The 18,601-nt window shown below is 38.9% G+C and overlaps 4 non-coding genes across 4 annotated transcripts; 2 read left to right on the top strand and 2 right to left on the bottom strand.

Annotated features, from left to right (window-relative positions):
• Positions 1-10,869: 10,869 nt before the first annotated feature.
• Positions 10,870-10,941, top strand: Trnae-cuc (transfer RNA glutamic acid (anticodon CUC)). The gene has a single exon. It is a non-coding gene; the product is annotated as a tRNA-Glu (tRNA).
• Positions 10,942-11,030: 89 nt separating this feature from the next.
• On the bottom strand, positions 11,031-11,103 carry Trnak-cuu (transfer RNA lysine (anticodon CUU)). The gene has a single exon. It is a non-coding gene; the product is annotated as a tRNA-Lys (tRNA).
• Positions 11,104-15,526: 4,423 nt separating this feature from the next.
• Trnae-cuc (transfer RNA glutamic acid (anticodon CUC)) lies at positions 15,527-15,598 on the top strand. Its single transcript has one exon. It is a non-coding gene; the product is annotated as a tRNA-Glu (tRNA).
• Positions 15,599-18,267: 2,669 nt separating this feature from the next.
• Trnar-ucu (transfer RNA arginine (anticodon UCU)) lies at positions 18,268-18,340 on the bottom strand. Its single transcript has one exon. It is a non-coding gene; the product is annotated as a tRNA-Arg (tRNA).
• Between the last annotated feature and the right edge of the window lie 261 nt (positions 18,341-18,601).

Here is an 18,601-nt window from a genome sequence, read left to right as displayed (position 1 = left end):
TCTAGTGATTGCTTCTCGTCCGGATTCAAGAGCAGCGGTGTCATATTTCAGCCAGTTTCAATCTAATCCAACAGAGGATCATTGGGTACGTGCAAAACGCATGCTTCGCTACTTGCGCGGCACCTTAAGCTATGGGCTGGTTTACAGGAAGAGTGAAGCGACAGTTGGGCAGATTGTAAGATTCGCCAATGCCAGCTGAGCGACGGATATCAATGATCGACATTCGGTTTTCGGTTATGCCTTCCACGTCTATGGAGCGACAATGACCTGGAGCACCAAGAAACAAAGAACAGTTGCGTTATCCTCAACGGAGGCCGAATGTTCGGCCCTTGCAGGCTGTTTCTTGTGGTTCCGTTCTCGTTCATTTCTTCGAAACCATGGCGTTCCATGACGTGCTCATAGTCCGAGTTGTCGGAACCAACCTTCGCGTTGAAGTCGCCCATCTGAATCTTGTCCACAAAAGGATTCAGTTGGCTGTTAAAGATCTCTTTGTCTTGCATTTCGGCAGCATCGGCTGACGCGTAATATCGGGTCATGGTAAAGTTTAGAACCCGTGTTCTGAATCTGGCCACAATTATCCTCCCGTTAATAGTTCCCACTTCATGAGTGCAGCGTGGGCATGAGCGCTGAGCAGGAAACCAACTCCCCGGTGGCGAGGAGCGTGTCACTTCGTATCGTAGGCCAGAGTGCAGCAGAATTTGACCCGACAATCATTTTGTAGCTCACATGGAGGAATTGCTGTACAACATTAGAGAACACTACAGCTTCGAACAAGGCTAAGGAGGCAAACCACCTCCGGAATGACGTTTCGTGAATAACGGTGGGCAGGACGGACGGACGGACATGCTACCTGGAACTTTAGGTAGCTCAAGGATACACGGTTCGTATTCGGAGCGTATAGAAAAACAGAACACACCGACAAATATAGGAGTAGGACTCTCTCTATGGCGTCATGAAACAATTGGAATGTAGATTACGTAGAAGGACCTCCCTTTCGGAGTCGGAATGCCGCCTAAAGTCGATTGGATTGACCTCCGACTCCGACTTACTGACGCTGCTATTACAGGGATTTTCCTTGTTAATGGTGGTGGTTTGAGGAGGCTAGAGGCTGATTAAGTAAATCGATAAAAAAGCAATTCCTTCGCAACCCAATGCGGTCTAGCTTGTTCGTTACCCCCGTGTTTCCTTGTGAAATCTGAGAATGTTTAATCACGAAAGATGATTGGAGGGGCCCAACCCATTGATTCTGCAAATGGGATTGCATGTTTCTGCTCTAATTTTGAAAATATCATACATATTCACATAAGGGATGGTAACTAAGGCTGAATTTCAGAAGGCTGAATACACAAAAGGCTGAAATTAAGAAACTGTAACATAAGGCTGAAATAACAAAAGGCTGAAAATTGTAAAGGCTGAAAATACGAAAATGCATATGCAAGTTATAGCACTTCTTCATTTTCTTGGAGTTACGCTCCAACTGAGATAAAGCCTGCTTTTCAGCTGGCATATCGTGTAAGGGACACGAATATACTCAATACCAAGGGGAGTCAAAAAAACATTTCATAATGAAAAGTTCTTGGCCCGAATACGTAAACCTCAGCATGGGCCATAGTTTGGAAACATACCAACGAACACAGAAACTGATAATGTTTATATCAAATAAAAAGAAAATCGCGTTAAGTACTGTTCCTTTGAATTCCACTAAGAATTTGCATCCTTTGACAGATACGTATTTCGACCTCAACTGTAAGGTCGTCTTCAGTGTCTTTGACTTGACTTGAGTCGAGTCAAGTACAAGACACTGAAGACGACCTTACAGTTGAGGTCGAAATACGTATCTGTCAAAGGATGCAAATTCTTAGTGGAATTCAAAGGAACAGTACTTAACGCGATTTTCTTTTTATTTACAGATACTCCCCTAACAAGCCCAGGTTAATCATCACGATAGTGTTTATATCGTTAATTTTTCCTTCTTTAAACATGAGTTATTCTTTCTAGTTATGTTGTTTCGGAGATTGTTGGCGTTACGGATACTAACAATTTCATACAAGATTTTCCTTTCTTTGAAATGTATGCTATTCTTTTGAAACATATTGTCTTAGTAATGCGGGCGTTCAATAAAGCATAGCATTATGACCAGTCGTAAAAATTCCGATTCAGAACATAGTACATAGACATATTCTACCGTGACGTTACAACGTTTTGACGCATTCGTAGTCAGATTTTCCACTATAACTAATGAAAACGGTTGCAAACCTCAAAATATTTTCTCATATTCGGATTCCTTGTAAAAAAAAGTGTTTAAAATGCGTATTTGTAGCGTGACGTTACAACGCGCTAGAATCCAACCCTCTCTACCGCACTACCAACATCTTAAAAAATCTGCTCGGATTTTAATGTTATTCTATTTTTTTTTTCCACCATTGGAATTTATTGGTTTGTTCATCAATTCAATGAAATAAAACATATAAATTTCAAATTTGTTTTTGGATAATTGACTTTTACATTTCGTGACGTTACAACGCCCGTTCAGTTTCAAACAGGATTCTGCTCGCGTTGTAACGTCACGAAAATGCTCAGCATGTTAAAATCAGAATAATCAACCAAATTTGCCCGAATTTGTGAATTTTAATATATTGCATTATCATCACTGTTTCAAGGGGAACTTTGTTCTATTGAAAATCCGTTTTGTGATAAATGGCTCGGAGGGCCAAGTTATTGCTATCAGCAGTATGAATACTCCTTCATGAAGGTTAATGACGCCGGCACACATCTTCGGCTTAGTACCACCCATATTCTTCAAATTTTGTCCCAAAGACTAGACCGCTGAGATCCATTACTTCGCACCGCCAGATAATCATATTTTTCAGCGTAGAACTCATCACGCCGTCGAAATAATAATAACGCTTTAAGATGTGTGCGAGAATTTATTGAACCAAAGGCATACCAGAGGATCTGCTTTCCACTTAGGACCCTAAGATCAACTTCTGTGATCTCAGAGACAAATAGACCTAACAGTGATAAATCAATCTTAATTACTTAGAGAGCTGGTGTTTTTGGCAAAGTTGTTTGATAAGTTAAAGACTTTCAGCTGATTTACCATTGGACGTGAGATTTCACCACTGGGCGACGCTAATTAAAAGTTTATACATAATAGTTTGCAAATGATTAGAATTTCTCAAAAAGTTTCCTACAAGTTTTGACTAGTTGATAACAGTCAAAATTAGCAGTCAAAATTTAGAAAATTTTTGGGCACTTTTTAAAAAGATACAACTTTTCTTTTCTGAATAAATATAATGTGGATGATTTTCCTAATTTTCAACTACCTCTAGGCAAGTAGAACCTTAAATTAAACGATTTTTAAACTGAAATCCTTGGAAAGTTAAAGAACTCTCCAAGTAATCAGGGTCCTGAGATATATGAGTCGGTGATTCTTTTGATATCAAAGACAGACGTAACACTGACATAATTTCCATCCTATATACCTATTTAAAGATCCTTATTATTTAGACAGTTGGTGTCCTCGACATAGTCGTTTGGCTGGTCGAGAACTTTCAATTGATGAGCCGTATGATTTCAAATCCTTCCCGCTAGAGGGCATACACATTTTTAGTTTCGTTTATCTCAGGATCCTTAATAATTAGAAATATTGTTGCTTCGGAAAAGTTCACGAACTTTCAGTTCAATTGCCGTGTGGTTTTAATTTGTGCCACACCGTGGCGCAAGTTGCAAATTTTTAAAAGCATACCAATTTTATTAATTATCTCAAAAACTTTCAACAAGCCGTAATGTAAAAAAAAATATCAAAAATTCACAAATTTTGACTGATAGTTTCTGAGTTTGTTATCTGCATAATTGCTACAAATTTGAACTAGTTTGGTTAGCTCTACAAGAAGATGGAGCGCTTCAAGCAGAATACATATTTTTTGAATGTCGTTCTATTAAATCTTATAGATTGGGACCAAGTGAATCAAATCAAATTCATTTTTGAACATCTATGACTAATATATTGGTCTTTGATTATCATTTGATTCGTATACAATAGGGTAGTGGGGGTATTTTGGTCCCCGGGCAGGTATTTTGGCCCATCTAGGGAGATTTTTTACATTTATTATATAATATGTACTAAATGTTGGTAAATTTTTATTTGAACTCGAAAAGTAATCAATCATGTACTGATCCTTGTACTGATCTGCATTTCGGATGTCAGTTAAATGATGTTCAGTATCAAAAAATAGAGAAAATGTTCACACTTCCAATGAAACGCGCGAAATAGCATCAGGTATTACTTTTCACAAATGAACATTAAGATGATGTGAATGTAGTTAAAGCCTAGTTAGCTTAGAACTCAAAATAAACTGTTTTAGGCTCGGTGGAGCGATGAAATTTACTAAAATGGTTGTTTGAGGTATATCCAAAATGTATTCAGCATAATCACATGAGGACATATACCTGTCAGATTCATCTCTCCAGTTCCTTCTCAAGGGAGAAAACATTCATGCTAACGTAATGTACTCTGAAATCAGATAAATGGAATACGTTGGGGCCTCTCGTAACTTGGGTTGTTGTACGTTTATTTTATAATGAGATGGTTATGTGTTCGATTTGTGTCCTAACAACTTTTCGCGAAGTTCAAAATTTCAGGTGTTCAATCATCATCCAGTTTAGAACAGTTGTCCTTCTCGATAATTAGTTGATGACTGAGACAATGTGTTATCTAATGTATCGTTGACAAATTACGTACCATGCAAATTACTTTATTTTTAATGGCCTTCCCACTCATTAGAATATGTGTGGAATGCCCTTATATTTAGCAAAATCACACTTTAATCGAAGCGTTACGTAATTTATGCATGGTGACTGAAGTCATCCTATAGTTACGCAAGTTTTGCGTAACATTTTTTTACGAAACATCACACTACAATGTGTAAAAACCCTAAAAACTACCGATTGCAACGAAATGTCTTCATTTTTAACGTTACGCACTTTAGTTAAGTTTAGTTTAGAAAAAAGATGTAAAACTCACGTAGTTTTAATTATGTTTAAAGTTTTGCTGTGGTTCCTTCACTCCGTCATGCAACAAAATTTAATGAGGTGGGTCAAAATAAAGTCAGGTAGTCGAAAATAGAAGCCCAAAATCTTTCAGGAGTTTTGATATTTCTTGTATTTACTACAACAATTTTGAGTTCTGTTTGGCTCCTTTTGACAGAACACATGTAGCTCTACGTAATGCCTACAGAAATTAACCATGTTTTATTGTGAAAACCTTCTTTTATCGCTGAATTTTTCATTCGTTTCCTAAAGAGGACCAAAATATTTCCTTACCCTATGTCCAAAGTGAAAAAGTTCCAGCTTGTAAAATACTTTTTTGAGAAATTCTAATCGTTTGCCAGCATTTGCAAAATGGAAACTAGCGTCTTGTAGCAGCGAAATGTCGCATCTAATGGTAAATCCACTGCAAGTCCTTGACTTACCAAACAATTTTGCCGAAAAAAACATCTTTCTAAGTAATCGGGGTCCTGAGATATATGAAATTTAAAATTTGTAAGTTCTCTAGCGCCGCTTTCTGGTGGAACATTAAACCAAACTATCCATCAACTGTAAGTCTTTGACCAACCTTGTAACGTTTTGACGTTTTTTTTTTTTAAGCAAAATTGTTTTTGCTTTAAGGTTAGTTTATTGTAAATATTTTGTTTTAGTAATTAATGAACTGCATTGAAAAAAGCTTTGACGTTTTTCTCTTTTTAAGTAAAATCACGCTTTGAATTCATTTACAGAAATATGCCATAAAGTAATTATCGCTATAAAATAAAACTGTTTACACGGTCAGAAAATTCACTCATTTTGGAGCTAAAGTGGGACAACTCAAAAATGAGTAATTTTTTTTTTTCCAGCGATAGCGCTGGCCCAAGTGTGAAAATCTCATCAGTTTAAGTCGTATAATATTCTTGCTAATGTGAAGAATATTATACGACCTAAAATTGGTTGGATTTTTGCACTTGGGCCAGCGCTATCGCTGGAAATGCAATTTACTCATTTTTTGAGCTGTTCCAGTTTAGCTCAGTTTTGTGTGAATCTTACTCATTTTAGAGTAACATTTTCTTAGCGTGTAGATTAGATTCGACATTCAAATTCGTCTTGACTTTTGCTCGTTTGAATTAGAAACTAGAGCTATACGTGTATGTTGGTTTGTGTCTCGGCTAAACCAGATGCTATAAAAATGACGTAGTGAGTGCAGTGATGGCTCCTAAATATACATAACTCATGTAAACCATCTTGACGAACCTAGAAATGCGCCAATAATTCAGATCGCCATTCGAATTCTTCGTTGGCGCGATTATTCGAATAATAGGGGATTGTTTAAGAAGTTTATTTAAGGGAAAATTGACCAAAGCTCGATCATTTCGTTCATCATAAGGCTGGTGTGTGGAAGTAATTGCGGTTTTTAAGTTTCGAAAAGTGAAGTAGTTTTTGATTAGTTTGTGCCCTTCGTTTGCGTACCGAAGGTAATGTTAGGTAGAAAAGTGAATTCGCTTGAAGTGTTTAAAACAGTTTTTTTTATCTTTTGCGTTAATTTAGTAAAATTGTACGTGTTTTTCCGGTCGGTAAGATCGTAGTTATTCTGCGTTTCTTCTACACTTAGTGTGGATTTGTACATAAAAAGGTAAATATAGTGTTTTAAGCAATTTTTGACTAGTGATTAATTGATACTGTTCGCGTTGGACTATTTCCAGCGCCAAGGCGCTTTTTATTGTACGGGCTGGAATCAGCGAATTAGTGTGACAAGCGGAGTCAATTAGGGGTTACCCGAGGCGTCCCTGGCGCCCTTCTCGTCCGAGGTACTCGGACAGACATTTGTGAGCTCGGAAATCCGCAAAGGCCCGCCTTTCGAGGTAGCTAAACGGAGCGAGGTGAAGTTCGTTAGATAACGAACGAAGTTCTCCGGCGGTCGCCAATAGCCGTCGTCAAAGTCCACCCCACGCTACAACCCCCAGGTGGACTGAGTATCGAGAGCACGGTCCGCGTACGTAGCCAAGTGTCGTGCGTGGGACCGGACCTTATCCGAAGGCGAGGAGTTTCATTTCATCGCGTACGGTGGAACCCACAAGGAGAAGCCGTGCGAAGGGTACGTTGGCTCTTTGTCCCGAGGAGACGGTCACCAACCCGAGAAGCTTGACAATCCGTCGTAGCGAAAGCTCTCGAGGAATCGATAAATCGGAAGCCTTCCGTCCAGCCTCCACCTCCTCCGCACCGATATTTCGGCCATACTCCCGAGCTCTAGTGTCCATCGCTGCCGCCATTACTACAGCGCCAGCGGCCAAGCATCGTCATCGCCATTACTACAGGGATCGAACGCAACATCAGACATCCCTCGTCCAGCTCCGGCAAGGGCCGGAAACGTTCGTCGTCGGAAGACATCGAGACAACGCTTCAGGGTAACAAAACCTGCGCAGGTACGTGGAAACCTTATTTCATGGCCATGATTGTTTCCATTTTTCCAACCCGTAAACTTTGTAAATAAAAGGTCCAACCCGAATCAGTTTGTTCAGTATAATTTATGAATTCAAGTTTGCAATTTTAGAATAAATCCGTTTTGAATAGTTGAACTGAAATTCATCATCATCAAATCACAGTAATTTATATCGTTACGGTTGAGGTAAATTGACCCTCTAAACTTCCACCTTCCATCCCAAGCGTACGAATCGAAAGAGCTTAGGTCGGGGTTTTCTCCATCGTAAGCGGGCAGGGTAAGGTGGCGTATTTCCGGGTTGGTTGGATAATAGTGAAGCCGTTCACGAGTCCCCTGAGGGCAAAGTCTTCAAAGTCGAGCAAAGTCAAAACGACAGGTGGTCTCTCGAGTTTCGGGAGTGGCGCTTAAGCCATCTTGTTTCAAAAACCTCGTGAATATTCTTGAACGGTTACAACCTATCAACTTTGCTGAAAACACCTACTCTCGAAGTAATCAATACCCTAAGATATATGAGATGGTAATTTTGTCAGTGTTTCGTCTGTTTGGCTCTGGTATCATAGAAATTATCGGTTTGAGTGGCATTTGATTACGATTTATAAATTTTACAGCGTAGATGACGGGCCCTAATGGTACGCAATTTATGAAAGATACCTTAAAAAGAGCTCATAGGGGAAAAAACATATTTTGGACACAGCAACGCGCCAATATTTTTTGGACACTTACGGCAAAAATAAATGGAAGTGTCCAAAATATATTGGCGTAACGCTGTGTCCAAAATACGTTGGTTCCCCTACACAACGAGAAAGGAAAATTTTTGAATATAGAACTACCTTTGTGCACTGCAGGAGCCGTCCAAGCCAGATAAATTTGGTTTTTTGCAGAACTTTTTTTTCGTGACGTTACAACGCAAACTTCAACCAGGTGAAGCTCAGGCGTCAGTGAACCGATTTACTTTGTTTTTGTCTCATTTGAAAGATATTCTGGAGTACAAAGACCATACAAAATTTCATATTTGAAACTTGTCCCGAATTTGAATAAATTTCATAAATGTGGCTTTTCCGTGACGTTACAACGCTTAAAAAACCTATACTTTAACCAGGCATACCTCAGAGTTGTAAAGTATTACAATTAAAATTCTTTGTATGCTAAGGAATCTACATACATTCATCTGTTAATCATGGAAGACTTTTGAAGAATCAGTGCGTTGGTGTTTAAAATACGACAGCTTTGATGAATAGAAGTACCTAAATGCCCTAACATCACGATTTTATTGTTAATCTTAACCGTCGTTCAATAAATATTGATTGTTACATTAATATCATAATGCATACATTTTTGGGCGACAAGAGTAATGAAGAAACTTATAAAAATGTGAAATATGCCAAATTTAAACTTTGAAAAATTAGTATTGATGATACGGGGCCCGTAGAATGTGTCAGTAACTGAAGTATGTTCTCCCAAAATGGCTTAGTATGGCCATTGGCCAACCATGAACTAGGGGACGGTAGGACGGCCAAACGTCAAGCCCAAGCCGAGTGCCACGGCTGGGTAATCGACCAACAAGCAAATTTTCAAATAGACCGTTAAATCAGTGTATGTATGTAATTATTCCAAATTAAAGTGATACGCCTGTTTGTCTGAGTTGTTAATGTTAAGGTTAGTCCTAAGACTGGTGCGTTTGAAAACTAGTCGAATCATTATTTCAGCCTTTCGATGCATTCAGCCTTTTGTTATTTCAGCCTTTCGTAATTAAGCCTTTTGTACGGTATTGAATTCCAGTCTATTCGCTTCTAAAACGAAAGTGTAACCACCGAAGCCCCTTTACTTTCAATCTTAAACCGGGAATGTTTATGTTTGAAATTACGCAACTTTTTTCATTAATATGCCCTTTTTTGGTGCCAACCTGCCCGTCTGCCAGCAGTTAGATAGAGAAGGTCCTTACGGCATATTGTCTCGAGTTGATGTGCTTCTATGTATATCTAAGCAAATTTTGCATTCCTTCTTCCTGATACATAAGAGGAAGAGACCGAAAGATTGCGGAACAATGACAAGCAATAAGAGTTGTTCGATGGCAAACAGACTATTGTATTGTGAAACGGGGGAGTGAAAAAAGTAAACATTAAATTTATACACAAAATTTCAGTTACAGTTTATATTTAATCTCTGAGGAAAACCATATGCGCCATGTACAGGAGTTCAACTAAAAAATAGAATCCGATGCAAGTAACATTATAGTCTTGGAGAGGTTTTGAGGACTATAATAAAACCGTTTACTCTTTATTTTAGTTTTATGAAGGTTGTAAGAACCTCTCCTGGTCTGTTTGACTATCAAGTCAGGATCAAAATTTCATCCGTGAGAAAAACTAGCCAATTTCAGTTTATCCTTCAACTGAATACAAGAAGCAAATCACGACCAATCCGAGTTATTACCGAAATGTATCCACGTCATGTATCCTCGTCGTTTTTTTTTTTCGTTTTCTCTGGCAAGGCGAAAAGTAGTTGCAAATTATGTGCTACTTTTATGTATACGGAGCACGCGATTCGGTCGTTTCGGCTAAATTTGCATAAACTCCGTGCTTGTCGGTGCTACACTGGAGCTACTACTAGGCAACGACGACGACGTCCCCCGTCTGGTTCGATCCATTTCAACCGTTTTTCCAACCGATAACGTGCACGCCGCGGTCTTTACCTCCCGTCGTCGTCGTCGTCGTCGTAGAGGTCGTGAGTCGGTGGAGCAACAAAACAGCGCAGCGTCATGAACGTTCCGCCAACCTTTAAAAATACTCGGTACCAGCAGCAGTCCGGAAAACCGCATAGGAAGAGCCAGCGCCAGGGAAAAAAGATCGCGGCGTCGAGCGTTGCTAAAACGGGACAGCAGCCCCCCACAGTTGAGAAAGTGGAGAAAACGCGGTTTTTAATAAAAATAGCGTTTCCTTTCGTCGCGCGGCGAAGAAGAAACGTTCGCCGGCATAAAGGGGCTGTCCATAAACCACGTGGTCATTTTTTTTGGGACTTTTCAACCCCCCCCCCCCCCCCCCGCGTGGTCATTAGTCCATACAAAAATTTTTATTTGTCCATACAAAATGGTAATTGGCTGTACCCCCCCCCCCCCCCCCCCCTCATGACCACGTGGTTTATGGACAGCCCCATCGGTGGATCTAACAACTGAACGAACAGAGAACATTGGAAGAGCCCCATTCGCGTTGAGTGTGGAATGTAATTTACATAGAAATTAGCTACATTTGCTGGCCCTTGGAGTGGACTGCCGCTATTTTTATTGTGACCTTTTGGGTTGTTGCCAATTGGATTCAAATTAAAAGTTTGCGCAGTTCTCGGAATTATGTATGAGGATATCGGTTTGTTCGCACGTTGGTAAATTTAGACATTGCCATCAACAGTCCCATATTGTCTAGTGGTTAGGATATCCGGCTCTCACCCGGAAGGCCCGGGTTCGATTCCCGGTATGGGAAGCTTTTTGTCTGCAGTGCTGTATCCATACTTATTGTGATATCAAAATAAAATATCGTGGAAATCGATATAGTAGAGTAAAATATATACTCGCCCAACGTGGGGCTCGAACCCACGACCCTGAGATTAAGAGTCTCATGCTCTACCGACTGAGCTAGCCGGGCTTGGTGATCATATCGCTAGACAGATTTTTACGAGATGATAAAGCCGTTAGTATGATGCTCAAACATTTGATTTGACTCGATCAATAATTTCAGGCCAAACATGTCTAAAGGTCCTATCTGCAGAAGAGAGACTCTCTTTGGTTTCCCTCTCTTTCGTTAATATCTCAGCTGTTTATTTGTATGTATTGATTGTCTCCTTGCATTGAACGATGGTCAAAACAATCGTCTTTTGATTTGTACTGCAAAAATAGTTGAAAAGTGTACCATTAGATTCTTCATTACACCAACAAAGCTAGCCATGAAAATATTTGACACTTCTGAGGTCATTTTGACAGACCACACATGCAGGAAAAAAGACGGATCATATATTCTACTTTATCGATCTTGTTGCCGTCCTTTTCATGCTCATGTTGCATCTGTCAAAATGACCTGTGAATTATCAGTCATTTTGAGGTTAGGCTCGTTGGTGTAATAAAGAATTGCAATAATTGAAAGAGAAAGTAAATAAAGAGAGCCTCTCAAATGCAAATAGAACCTATTGAAATGTTTGGCCTGATTTTCATTATTTCTTCATTACACCAACAAAGCTAGCCATGAACATGTTTGACAACCCGAGCAGAAGGGAATAACAACAGCATAAGAAAATGTGTTATTTTGGCGAAATAACTGAGTAATGAAATAGGTTATTTTCATGTTATTAACATAACAAATTATGTTATAAACTTGGCTGTCATAAGCGGCAAAATAACAAAAATCGTAACAAAAAAATGTTCCTGGAAGACCAATTCAATAACATGTTTTGTTAGTTGGATAACAACATAATAACAATGAATTTGGAAAATATTTCAATAACAAATGATGTTATTTTAAAGTTATTGATAACAATCCGAAAGCAAAATTAGTTATGATATCAAACTTATAACAAAGTAAGTAATAATGCTAATGTATTGTACGATTTGGGCAGGTGTTACTATTTTTGGCACTTGTCGTTGTAACCAAATCAATTTTATGCATAATTGGCACACGATAAGTTACGTACAGTATCTAACCCTATACAAAAAATCAAATCAATCGGTTTGAAAGTGACTTAATAATAGCATCAAGTGCCAAAAATAGGTATACCTAACCAAATGGTACAAGGCCCTAGATGAATAACAAAACAAGCGTTTAGAGCATATCAATAATCATTGCTAGTTATTATATAAATCAATTAAAGTGTCTTTAATAAACTAATAATAATAATAATAATTGAAAATTACACAACGAAAAATACAAGATGAGAAAATTTCCAATAATACAAGATGTACAAATCATGGCTTGCTCACTGTGCCCCACCCACAATCTTCATTTGGAAAAAGAGAATCGGGTGTAACTACAGAAGAAATGATATCAAGATACCGTGACATCACCTAATTCCAATCACTTTTTTTTTGGTTCGTTTTGGTTTTGGTTTTTTGCTTGGTTTCGTTCAGTCCCAATTAAAGGAACTAATTAGATCATAGGTACGCACGGTATGCTGGAAACAATCTGATGTAAACAAAAGCTCGAATGATGTAGTTTTAATTTCATAACTTGTTATTGTTGTGCTATTGTTTATTGAATATTTGTACACTCTCAATAGTATAATAATAACTAAATTTGTTCCATAACAAAATATATGATTAAAACACAGACAAACAGACGTAACACTTCGAACATTTTTCGATTTAAATCATAGTCACGGAAACATATTCGCCCAATGCTAAAAAGACTAAGTTTGGCCGACCACCAACTAGGTGGCGGTAGTGAGCAAACGTCAAACTCGAACAAAAACTATGCGAGCGCCACGGTTGGGCAGTTGGCCAACTATCAAATTTTGAAAAAGACCATTAAATCGGTGTACGATGAGAATTATCAGAGTGTTACGTCTGCTTGTCTGTGATTAAAATATTATTGTATGAGTGTATATCAATAGCTTGATCATAACAAAATAAGATTGTCAAACAAAACATGTTATGGCAAAGTAATGCTTTGATAAGTTAATAATAACAAAACAAGATATAAAAACAGATTATGTGATTTGATAGTTATTAGTTTGTTATTCCCCTCTGCTCGGGAATTGTCAGGTCATTTTGACAGACCACACATATATATTCTACTTTACCGACATTGATGTCGAACCCAACCTCAAAATGACTGACAATTCTCAAGCCATTTTGACAGATGTAACATAAGCATGAAAAGGACGGCAACAAGATCGATAAAGTAGAATATATGATCCGTCTTTTTCGTGCATGTGTGTCATCTGTCAAAATGACCTGAGAAATGTCAAACATTTTCATGGCTAGCTTTGTTGGTGTATTGAAGAATCTAATGGTACACTTTTCAACTATTTTTGCAGTAGGTACAAATCAAAAGATAATTATTATTTATCTTTTCTAATTATTATCGTGTTTGATAAATTGCTGCTTGTAGGGTTACCATCCGTCCTGATTTAGCAGGACATGTCCTGATTTTGGCTGCTTGCTGCTTGCTGCTTGCTGCTTGCTGCTTGCTGCTTGCTGCTTGCTGCTTGCTGCTTGCTGCTTGCTGCTTGCTGCTTGCTGCTTGCTGCTTGCTGCTTGCTGCTTGCTGCTTGCTGCTTGCTGCTTGCTGCTTGCTGCTTGCTGCTTGCTGCTTGCTGCTTGCTGCTTGCTGCTTGCTGCTTGCTGCTTGCTGCTTGCTGCTTGCTGCTTGCTGCTTGCTGCTTGCTGCTTGCTGCTTGCTGCTTGCTGCTTGCTGCTTGCTGCTTGCTGCTTGCTGCTTGCTGCTTGCTGCTTGCTGCTTGCTGCTTGCTGCTTGCTGCTTGCTGCTTGCTGCTTGCTGCTTGCTGCTTGCTGCTTGCTGCTTGCTGCTTGCTGCTTGCTGCTTGCTGCTTGCTGCTTGCTGCTTGCTGCTTGCTGCTTGCTGCTTGCTGCTTGCTGCTTGATGCTTGCTGCTTCACGCTAACGCCGCTCAGCACTAAAGTGCATAATTTCCAGACTACACCAAAAGTGTGTAACCCTTGCACATTTACAAAATCAGCTCCAGTGTCCGCAAAATCGTTAAATTCGCAAAAATTTGTGTACGCCAATCTAGCTAGGTTTACTAGTGACCTTGGAAAACAAAAAAAATCAACATTTCGCATCTAAACGAGTGTACGAGCAGTTTTTTGAGAATGTGTAACTGTCACACATTTTTGTGTGGTCTGGAAATTATGCACTTATGAGTAGGTCTTACACATTTTAGTGCTGAGCAGTTTTAGCGTGTTGCTGATTGCTGCTTGCTGCTTGCGCGCTTTTCTTTATTCATTATTCTTTATCAAAGTATCTTAATACCAAGGTAAGAGATTCCCGCTAATATTTACGGATTAGTGAGAAAAGGAAAAAAGCAAAAAATAGTTATGAAGTTTGCGCTGATTTGTATAGGCACATCACTATTTAGTAAACTTTCTTATGAAATTAAGCACTCGCATCTTAGAAACAATTATGTAATTGCATCTCACTGGATTAATTGTGACCTCCATGCAATAAAACAGGAAATATCACCATTTAAAAATCGGTGACAAATTTTTTTTTTGATTCTAAACATGTTAAACTATTTTGCATTTAGAAGCTTCCAAACTAGTAAAACTTCGCAAACTTTGCTGAAATAATGACATTTTAGTGTAAAAACACCAACTTTTCATAACTAACGCAGATGTGTTGGTGAGTCTCATTTTTGACATTTGCGGGAATCTCTTACCCTAGGATAGGATGTGACACCTGCAACTTCTCTGTCTTGTTTTTCCGCGTTGCTAAGATTATTGGTCCCCAAATTGGTCTCTTTTGGGCTGACTAGTTGTCGTATCCTATCCTAGCTCTTACCTTGGTATTTAGATACGTTGATTCTTTATTACACGAAGCTAACCTCAAAATGACTGACAATTCTAAGGTCATTTTGAAAGATGTAATGGTCCACTGCAATGAGGTACAGATACAGGTGGCGCAGATAAACATTGCAAACCACTGGTTGTCTCTTTTATTCTACCGCTGATCAAATGCAACTCAATTAGTGACGTCACTAGGTTTGCAATGTTTATCTGCGCCACCTGTATCTGTACCTCATTGGGTCCACTGCACGAATTTATGCTGGCCTGCTTACTCTCACAGAAAATTTGACGTTTGAGCGGTGCCGACACCGCTCAAACGTCATATTTCGTGTGAGAGTAAGCAGGCCAGTATAAATTCGTGCAGTAATCCATATGAGCATGTAATGGACGGCAACAAGATCAATAAAGTAGAATATATGATCCGTCTTCTTCGTGCATGTGTGTTGTCTGTCAAAATGACCTGAGAAGTGTCAAACATTTTCATGTCCAGCTTTGTTGGTGTTATAAGGAATAAAGAATTCTCCACCTTGACAGAATAGACCTCGCCATCATCGGTCCCATATTGTCTAGTGGTTAGGATATCCGGCTCTCACCCGGAAGGCCCGGGTTCGATTCCCGGTATGGGAAGCTTTTTGTTGTGCAGTAATGTCTCAATACTTGTAACATTAAAATGGATTACTGTACGAATTTGTGCTGGCCTGCTTACTCTCACAATTTGAAGTTTGAGCAGTGCGGGAGTAAGCAGGTCAGCATAAATTCGTGCAGTGGACCATTGAAGGCCGTGTAAATCGATAGAGAAGAGGTCCTATCTTCTTATCTTCCTATCTTCCCCTCGCTCAACGTGGGGCTCGAAACCCACGACCCTGAGATTAAGAGTCTCATGCTCTACCGACTGAGCTAGCCGGGCTTGGTGATCATGTCGCTAGATAGATTATAGTTCAATGATAATGTTTTTAAATCTTATCTAGGGCGACCAAGGGTATTCTTCATAATACAAATCAAACTAGCCTTTTTTTGATTGACAGCTCTCAGTTCACTGGACAGATCACACATAAGCAAGTTAAAAATAATAAATATTGCGAATCTTTTCTAAAATCCGCATACCGGCCAACAACTAGTGCGCCTACAGCCCATGCGCCGGGCTGTGCGCCATACAAAATGTAAATAAACAAGTGTCAAAATGGTTCGCGCCAAGAGCTCTCTCTCACTTAGGGTTCGGTTCCATTTTTTGTCAAAAACATTGAACTTCCTTATGTCTGGAAATAATGTAAGATAATTATTAATTATTGACGGTAACAATGCTTTTACTTCATTAAACCACTGATTAATAGTGATTTGGCTAGTGAAAAACTTGGCGCATAGGCAATCGGCGCGCAAATTGTGCGCTGGTGTGCGGATTTGAGTTAATCGTCGCAAAGTGCCCAACACACATTATATATCTTCTGCTTTCCCTACCATGTTGCAATTCACTTCCTGCTTACTAAACCTAACCTCCAAAATGTTTGATATATCTCATGTCACTTGACAGATGTAGCATGATCAAATAGAGGTTGACTACAAAATCGGTAAGTAGAGATTTTTGTTTTGTTTTTATCTTGCCTGTATTCTTCATTACACCAACATAGCTAGCCATGAAAATGTTTAACACTTTACAGCAAGGTTGCAACCATTCATTTGCAAAAATTTACATTCATTTGCTATTATCTCAGTTCAGAAGCATGCTATCGAAAAACAATGTATGGATGAATTTAACCTTGTAGTTTTATCTGAAAGTTTGCCGAATAACTTTCAGATAAAACTACAAGGTTAAATTCATCCATACATTGTTTTTCGATAGCATGCGTCTGAACTGAGATAATAGCAAATGAATGTAAATCTTTGCAAATGAATGGTCGCAACCTTGCTTTACAGGTCATTTTGACAGACCACACATATGCACGAAAAAGACGGGTCCTATATTCTACTTTACCGATCTTGTTTCCGTCCTTTTCATGCTCATGTTACATCTGTCAAAATGACCTGATAATTACCAGTCATTTTGAGGTTAGGTTCGTTGGTGTAATAAAGAATATGATCTGTCAAGTAACCTGGGAATTGTCAAACATTTTGGAGGTTAGGTTTCGTGGTATTGTTTATTGCACCACAGAACCTAACCTCAAAACTGTTTGACAGTTCTCAGGTCACATAACAGATGGAACATAAGCAAAACAAGGACGGCAATAAAGTCGGTAAAGTGGAATAGTAGCTATTCTCTTTATCTTGCATGTGTGTAATCTGTCAAACATTTTCAAGGCAAGGATGATTGGGGTAATCAAGAATAATAAAGAATTCTTGATTACACACGAGACATAACTTTCCAAATGTTTGAGAATTCTAAGGTCATTCTGCATTACACCACCAAACCTAACCTCCAACATGTTTAACAATTCTTTATTACACACCAACGAACCTAACCTCAAAATGATTGCCAATTCTCAGGCCATTTTGACAGATGTAACATGAGCATTAAAAGGACGGCAACAAGATCGATAAAGTAGAATTATCAGGCGATCGATTTCAAAAGGTCCTAATTTCTCTATGTAGACTAGACCTATTCAAATCGAATTCTTTATTACACCAACGAACCTAACCTCAAAATGACTGACAATTTTCAGGTCATTTTGACAGATGTAACACGAACATGAAAAGGACGGCAACACGATCGATAAAGTAGAATACATCATCCGTCTTTCTCGTGCATGTGTGTGGTCTGTCAAAATGACCTGTGAAGTGTCAAACATTTCTGGAGCTCGATTTGAAAAGGTCGTATGTGCTTTTGTCGATTAAAAATTCGATCAGTTGGATTCGCTTATTGTAGCAAAAACCGTTGAAATTGAACAAAGTTGATACATACAGCAGAATCATCACAAGACAAGCTTTCCGTTCCATCATTAAAAGTTTCCAAAATATCTTCCCAATTGCTACAATAACTAAAATCAACTGATCGAATTTTATATCGACAAATGTACATACGATCTATTCAAATCGAGCTCCAGATTTTCATGGCTAGCTTCGTTGGTGTAATGAAGAATGCCAGATGGGTCCGTCTTTTTCATGCATATGTGTGGTCTGTCAAAATGACCTGAGAAATGTCAAACATTTTCATGGCCAGCTTTGTTGGTGTAATGAAGAATTTAAGGATTTTGGACCAGACCCGTTTTAGCTCTGAATTTCATTCTGTTTAGCTTTCTTCGGATCATTATTTGACTTGGTCTGTGTGCTTGCTCTGATAAACCCATTATAAAATATCTCCACATCATCCCTCGTGGGGATCGAACCCACGACCTTTGGATTAGAAGTCCAACGCGCTATCCGCTGCGCCAGAGGGACAAGACATCGGAAAGGAGCACCGTCTTACAGCGGATGGAGAAAGCAAAATAGGAAGTGGTTTCGAGTGAGGAATGTGGGAATTTTCAAATCTTCTGGTTCTGTGAGTCATCCATCGGTGGTGATGTTGAGCTTTTAGTTGAACAAAATTTATTGCCATCGCTGAAATGATGAGTTACGTGTAAGAACTTTAATACTGTGAATCCGTTGCTTTAAATTGCTATTTGTAGAAAATAACTTGAAATTTAATAAAAACAATACGAT

The sequence above is a fragment of the Aedes albopictus genome, chromosome 2, assembly GCF_035046485.1.
Source record: "Aedes albopictus strain Foshan chromosome 2, AalbF5, whole genome shotgun sequence".
In the NCBI taxonomy this organism is placed as follows: Eukaryota; Metazoa; Arthropoda; class Insecta; order Diptera; family Culicidae; genus Aedes; species Aedes albopictus.
The sequence above is the reverse complement of the archived record's forward strand: the minus strand, read 5'-3'. Positions and strand labels throughout refer to the sequence as shown.